At 31.9% G+C, this 7,605-nt stretch overlaps 1 pseudogene; it reads right to left on the bottom strand.

Annotated features, from left to right (window-relative positions):
* Nucleotides 1–5,022: 5,022 nt before the first annotated feature.
* LOC143612621 (3-ketoacyl-CoA synthase 5 pseudogene) lies at nucleotides 5,023–6,419 on the bottom strand (annotated as a pseudogene).
* Nucleotides 6,420–7,605: the final 1,186 nt, after the last annotated feature.

Genomic DNA, 7,605 nt, shown 5'->3' with positions numbered 1-7,605 from the left:
GGATTTTTATTCTTCGAACCGAATAATCTATCACGCTTCAGGCGTGCCATAGACTTCTCACCAATGTATGGTTGGCCTTTCAAAAACATTAATTGGAGCACTAGCAGTTGTTATATGTGACTTAGCTAGTCACTCTATTTAGGTCAGTGAATGCATCTGGTAGTTAATTCCCTAATTGTTGTAAATGAATTATCTTTTTAACTTCTTGTTTGCACTTATTAACTTGAGGATCAATATAATGATAATTCATGACATCTTTTTTAATTTTCCAACTGCTTCTTATTTCCCCCTCATGTTGGAAATATTATTTTGTTTAAGTAAAAATCAATATTGAGTCGTAAACGAATCCCACATTGATGACTCTATATACATAATTATCCATATTAATTCATATCCAACATATATTCCAAACCTTCCTTGATGTCTCATATTTGTGCACTGTGGTGGATTAATTGCAATGTGTTATGCACTTTTACAAACTATAAATGGGAATATTTGGTTCCTGACCGAAAACCAGTTTTAATGGGGATGAAGTATTATAACTTATTGGCCTTATGTGAATTACTATTACCTTGTGTAAAAACACATGTTCCAACAAACAATATGAACTTTTGCTCTCATGATTATTGGATTTGTATTTAATCATAGATGTTTGTTCATCGTCTTCGACAAAAAAGTTTTGTAACAATACTAATCACATGTTGTTTAACTCTTATTCCAATAATCATTAGTAATATGGGAATTAAGATCACCTTTAGAATAGTGTGCTTGCTATTAGCTAAGTCACAAGTCACACAAACTTGAGGTTGCGAATTTGATAACCATTTAGACGATGCATCGATTTCAGAAACACTAAATGATATCATATCGGGATATACATATCCGTTATCATTTTCATAGTATATCAGAGATTTACACCCAACTTAGTTGGGTCATAACTAACTTCCCCTTGAGAGCACACATTGTATGTTAATTACCACGAAAAATTTCTGGTTCTTCAATATTTTCACATCACCAATGACTCTGAATGGTCTAACCGGTCAAGCCAAAATATTAAACGATCATGATCCATTAATTTCTAGCTTACGATCATATATGCTTCAGTTTCACTCGTGTTTTTTAATACTTGACATAAAATATGAGAGAATAATGTATTATCATTTCAAACATTTGTGTTAAAACACGTAACATGTATCTTATTCTTGACTTCTCGTATAATCACTCCCTTAGTGTGCCACTTCTTGTGGTAAATTATAATATTAATATGGTTGATCTTATTATTAATGCGAGGGTCATTAAAATTTGCTCATTTACCATGATCATGACTATTATAACGATCATTATATATTCATCACATTATTAACAAAATTAATCGCATTATTGACATGGGCATCATAACAATTTCTTTAATTTCCATGATCATGGACTACAATGATCATCATATCACATCACATTCACTTCAAGAAATAGATTAAAATGATAAATTCCTCAACTAATTGCATGATCACAATTTTTTTACAATGCTCATTATATCATCAAATTCACTTTAAGTAAATAGAAACAAATTCTTATAAATAATCTTCTCATCAAATAATATCAATTGAGAAGTAATTGTGATGGGGTTATACTCAATTATCTTTCCAAAATATTTTAACTTTTTGTAAGTTTGTAATGAGCTTTAGGGAGTGTGACACATGGGATGTCATTTCCCAAAATTAAATTATTCTAATAACTAGTGGATCTTTTACTATAAGCATAATCATTCACAAGATTGATTTTAAAACACAAATTACGTTTTAATAAATAATCTATAACATATAAAAGACATAACACATATTAAAATCATGTGATTCCATACCATCAGACACAAATTATATTCATGCATCATGCTGAGAATACCAACTATTAAGTCACGCGTTTTTACCATCATATAACATGTTCAAGATAATCATTAAATATGTCAACTATAAAAAAAGTCACATTCCAAACATTCAACGTCAATATTGGGCCTACTTCCCTTCTTTATATTTAAAGAAAAAATTTACAACGGTTTTTTAGTCCAATTCTCTGTAACTTAGCTAAAAATAATACATAATTACTTTTTTTTAAACGTCAATATAAATCACTGTTGGGTCACTGCTTCACCTGATCATCTTCATACTTGATTACTGAATGTGTCTTTTTTCATTTAAAAACCACTTAAATTTCATTTCCCATTTGAATTTTTATTAAAATAAACAATATACTTTTATCTTTTTCCTTACCAGTAATTACGAGAATAAATAGTAAACCGTTAAATACAACGAATAGAAAAGTTAAGGGTTCTTACTTGAGTTTTTGAAAATTGTTTATTTGTTTTTTGAAAAACAAAAGTTGTTTGATAAAACTTTTAAAACTTTAAATTTGGAGCTTTGTAAAAATTGCTTTTACTTTTTAAAAAACAAATAAGCAATTTGTAAAACTTCTAAAACACCCACCTAGTCCATAAAGTTTATCAATACTTTAGGAATAAGCCCGATAAGGTTGAATATCATTTAAGGTGCAGACCTTAAAACTTTCACCAACTTATAAAGATTTAAGAGCATTTCCGAAAGCTTCTTTATCTCTATCTCTATCCCCATAATTACAACAAAAAAACAATACAATTTCTCTCTAATATACAATTAAATAATACTTTTTTACATTTTTATTATTATTATTTTTTTCATTCTACTCAGAACCACTTTAAAATATATTAGAAAAATAAATTAAGGATGAATAATGTTCCTTCAAATTTTCATCTTTTTAAAATCTTCTATCTTCTTTGTTCACAATCATTCACAACCCTCTAAAACAATTTAGAGAACTCTTTCATATAATTATAAATTAGCTATCGTGAATCCTCTAATCTAGATGGGGAATGCATTGTGAGTAGAGTATTCATATTAGCTTTAATTGAACTTTTTTCTCTAAATTTTATTTATTTTAAAAATCTTTTATATTCTATTTTTCATGTCTTTATACTCCATTAAATAGCTTTTTTCTTGTTTTGTGTGCTTTTATGTTTCTTTCACTCGCATTTAATTCTTTTGACACCCCTAATTATGATTTTTTTGAGGGTATAATTTTTTTAATACTTTTGTTTGTTTTATACCTTTTGTTAGATATTTATTGTATAAAAACGAATTAATTATATTTCATTATTCTCTTTTCAAATGAAAATAATATGTTAAAATTTATTTGAATATATTTAACGTAAAATATATATATGATAAATGAATGTTTCCCCCCCTTTTTATACACTTTCCATTTGTTTTTGGTTAGAATCAACAACTTTTTATACACGTAAAATATATATATGATAAATGAATGTGTCCATCCCTAAATTTGGTGTGTGGATAAGATATTTGATGCTAGACAACGACACCTGTACCATATTTTAAAAACATTTTTTAACTTCCATTCAAGAATATGGTTGGTAATAATAAGGGTTTTGGATGTGTTGAAATCGACTAAGCTCCAAGCATATTTAACATAAACTCGAACGCAAAACTAAGTTAGAAATCAAGTTAGATACATGAAATCAGTTACAATACTTAGTTTTCATGACACGTCGTGAGTTTACAAATTTACAATAAACTAGAATTCTATACAAACTATGTTAAGATATGAATAAAGTATCATTTTAATTTTTGTGGTTTAATCACTTTCATAACTTTTATGCATTTTATTTCCCTCCGTGTATAATGTGGTTTTGTTTTGTTTTTTTGTCATTTCGGTCAAAGTCACTAACACCGTTAAAACTATTTTCGTTATAGTGGTTTAGTCACTTTTGTGGTTCCGTCACTTTCATGCATTTTATTTTATTTTTTGCCATGGTTTCACTCGCGTTTTTTTAATACTGAATAAAGATTATAATTCCTTATTATTGACTAAATTAATTTATGCTGTGCTACTATATATTAGCAAGTGATTTGCCATGTTTTAATCAACAGATCTAATTATACATAAAACCATTTCTAAACAAATTGATACTCGATATCTTTTATTTCTCTTTAAATCCGTTGAAAATTTTGCATTCCATATAAGGATACCTAATGTATTCAATTTTCTTTTATCAAATTATCATCTTCGACACTCTTAAGAAAACTTTACACATCGCTCAAAGTAGAGTAATTACAATACAATAATGATAATTACTCTAGCTATATAATAATAATTCTTTCTGTTATACAAACAATTACAATAGTTATACAATATTACAATGATAGTTGCTAGCTTTAGTTATAAAAACAATTACTCCAGTTATACAAAGAATTACGCTACTGGTAACTAAAGTAATCAGACTACTACGTTGTTTTAAAAAAAGAAAAGTAATTAGACTACCATTGTAATTACGTTGCTATTTGAGCAATAACCGATGGTCTCTCATCATCTTCACATCTTCGGGGCAAAAATTAAAGAACGAATCGGCTTGAATCAAGAAGCTGGTATTAATAAACCTTTTTTCTTTGGCTAATTAATTTCTACAATTTCTTTTACGATTTTTGTCTAATTATGAACTACCCGGGGGGTTTTGTTTCTGCAATTGATAAATACTCTTGAATTTGTTTGCTAGATTGACAGATGGTTTGATGTAGAGCAGTTCAGTGTGGACGCGAATGGAAGAATTGCTAATATCATAATAATGCCACCACGTTTTTGTTGTATCTTACATACTTCTCACGTTTAGTAACTTATTTTCATTTGTACGTTAACACCCCAAACCCCCCACCCCCCACATATATATTTCTAGCTAATATATGAATATACTATTATGCTTTTAATAACAACTTTTTAAGACACAATATTCAAGTAGAGTGGTACATTTGGTTGCTTAATATGAAGTGTTGGCAGTACTGTGTACATAACTAATAATAATAGAACTACATATAACTACATAACTGCCATGAACCAAACATAGAACAGATATATAAAACACTAGTAATCTTTTTATTAAGGTCTTCCAAATCACACCAAACTGAGATGACACATCTTAATATATTAGAGCTTCACAATTTCTTGCTAATTTACTGGGTACCTATCAATGCAATCAGCCCATGCACCATTTTTAGTAGCTTCAATGTCCCGGTTACATTTCCAAACCGCACTATTACACTTGAACCCACTCCCAAACCCTATTTGCCAAACCTTGTCCCCTTTCTTCATTCTCCCTTTAGCTTCCACATAACCTAACTCATACCACAACGTAGACGACGACGTGTTACCGAACCGGTAAAGCGCCATCCTGGACGCTTCAACATGTTCGGCCGACAGCTTCAGATTCTTCTGAAGCTCGTCGATAACCGCACGTCCACCCGCGTGAATACAAAAATGATCAAACGCCTTTTTGAAGTCAGGAATGTAGGGTTTCCAATCAAGTTTAAACAACTTCCTCCCCACAAGATTAAAAACAAACAAAAGCTGTTCGGTTAATGGAAGAACCAACGGTCCAATGGCGCTTATGTTCGACTTCAAAGAGTTGGCGGCGATCGCCATGAGATCTATGTTTAATGCTACCCCAACATGCCCTTCTTTGTCTTCTTTTTGTTGAACACAATTGTAAGATTTATCTTCTAGACCTTTGTGTGTCCGAACCATATGTACAAGACTATACTTTGCATGCCTACTTAGTGAACGTTTATTAGTTAAAAGAACAGCTGCACCTCCCATTCTAAATAGAAAACCTGGAAGTACCATTGATCGGTCTTTACCATTGTAAATATTTGGGGACAATATTTCTGTACTTACCACAACTGCATTCGATTCGGGATGGACTTGAAGCAGGTGTTTCGCGCAATCAATCGATATTAATCCCGCGCTACACCCCATTCCTGATAAGTTATAGCTCTTAATATTACTTCTCATCTTATACCTATTAACCACCATGGCCGAAAGAGAAGGACTTGGTGCAAAAAGACTGCAGTTTACAATCAAGATATCTATGTCTTTAGGGTTAATTCCACTTTGAGCAAACAAAGAGTCCATCGCTTCGAAAATGATCAATTGGGACTCGTTTATACCATCCGTTAAGTTACCGTTTGGCGGGAGATAGTGTAATGTATGTGGTAAACATGTTTCTTCACCCAAGCCACATTTCTCAAATATCTTGACTAGAAAAGTAACGCATTTTGGTTCTGAGGCTAAGATGATTCGACCGTGTTCGATTGCGGTTGAATATGGTACTCGAAGGTTGGATGGCGGCTTGAAACAAGCGAAATCGACTAGGTAGATGGTTTGAGGCTTGTTTAAAATGTAGAGTGTGAGAAGGGAGATGATTATCAAAGTGAAAGTGAGTATTTGGATCATAGAAAGGTGGTTAAGAAGGTGATATAAGGATTGGTTGAATGTTTGGATGAAGATGGCCATAATTAGGGTTAGGATGAGAAGTTTAGGGAGATGGTGAACAATGAGATATATGTGAAATGAATTGAAAGGGGTATATGTAGGGGGAGGGAAGGTGAAGATGCAATATTTAGCTAATTAAATGCTGTGAGGATGAGGCAGATGAGAAGATTAAGTGAGCTTTCAGCCAATCATTGGTGATGAGAATGGGTTGGCGATAGTGCCGTTCAAACCGCTCGTCGCTCAAACTCGTTTGTCGCTCACTCGAAAATGTACGGTAGTTTTTTTTCCCTCGATTGTAAACGAGCCGCTCTGCTCGGTTGAGTTTGTAAACGGGCCAAGCAACGAGCAACGGTCTGCTAGGTTCGGTTCGGCTCGAATATTTTTAATTTATTTTATATATAGTTATATATATAGTTATATATGAACAAATATATAAGAGTAAAGTGCCATTTTCGTCCTTTAGGTTTGGCAAATAATGCGAATTTAGTCCAAAAAGTTTATTTTTTTTGCATATGGACTCTCCACGTTTATCAGTTATTGCCAATTACACCCAAATCACTAACTCCGTTAAATTTAATCGTTAAGTCAGGGGTAGACATGTCTTTTCACTCTATCTTTATTATAATACTTACTTTAGTGAACTACGGTTTCGTCATTGTAGTTTGTCCAAATCTGCGGTTTTAGTAAAATAGTTACAATTGCAATTTTCGTACTTGTAGTTTCATTTCACTTGCAATTAAACTCGAATTTATTAACCTCGTTAATTTTGGTCATTAACCTATTTGCGTGCCTCTCACGTGACGACCAGTTTTGTCGTTTCTCTCCCTAAATAAACTTCAGTCCTAATTCGCAAGCCCTTCACGTGAGGGGCTGGGGTGTATTTGGGCAAAAAGGAAAAAAACAAGGAATAAAACTTCCCCTCATGTGAAGGGCACACTGATGGGTTTAACGACATAACTTAACGTTATTAGAGTTCGGGTTTAATTGTCAGTGAAATGAAACCACAGGGAAGAAAATTACAAATTTGAAACTACTGGACTAAAACTGCAGATTTGAACAAACTAGAGGGACGAAAATCGCAGTTCACTAAAATAAATATTATAATAAAGAAATGGTGAAAATACATGTCTACCCCTGACTTAACGATTAAACTTAACTGTGTTAGTGATTTGGATGTAATTGACAAGAACTGAGAAACGTGGAGAGTCCCATATGCAAAAAATAAACTTTTTAGACTAA

This window comes from Bidens hawaiensis, unplaced genomic scaffold (assembly GCF_021521415.1).
Source record: "Bidens hawaiensis isolate Kalapana, Puna unplaced genomic scaffold, B.hawaiensis_p1.1 tig00035061_1, whole genome shotgun sequence".
Taxonomy (NCBI): domain Eukaryota; kingdom Viridiplantae; phylum Streptophyta; class Magnoliopsida; order Asterales; family Asteraceae; genus Bidens; species Bidens hawaiensis.
Note: the sequence above shows the minus strand (reverse complement) of the source record. Positions and strands in the feature narration are given on the sequence as shown.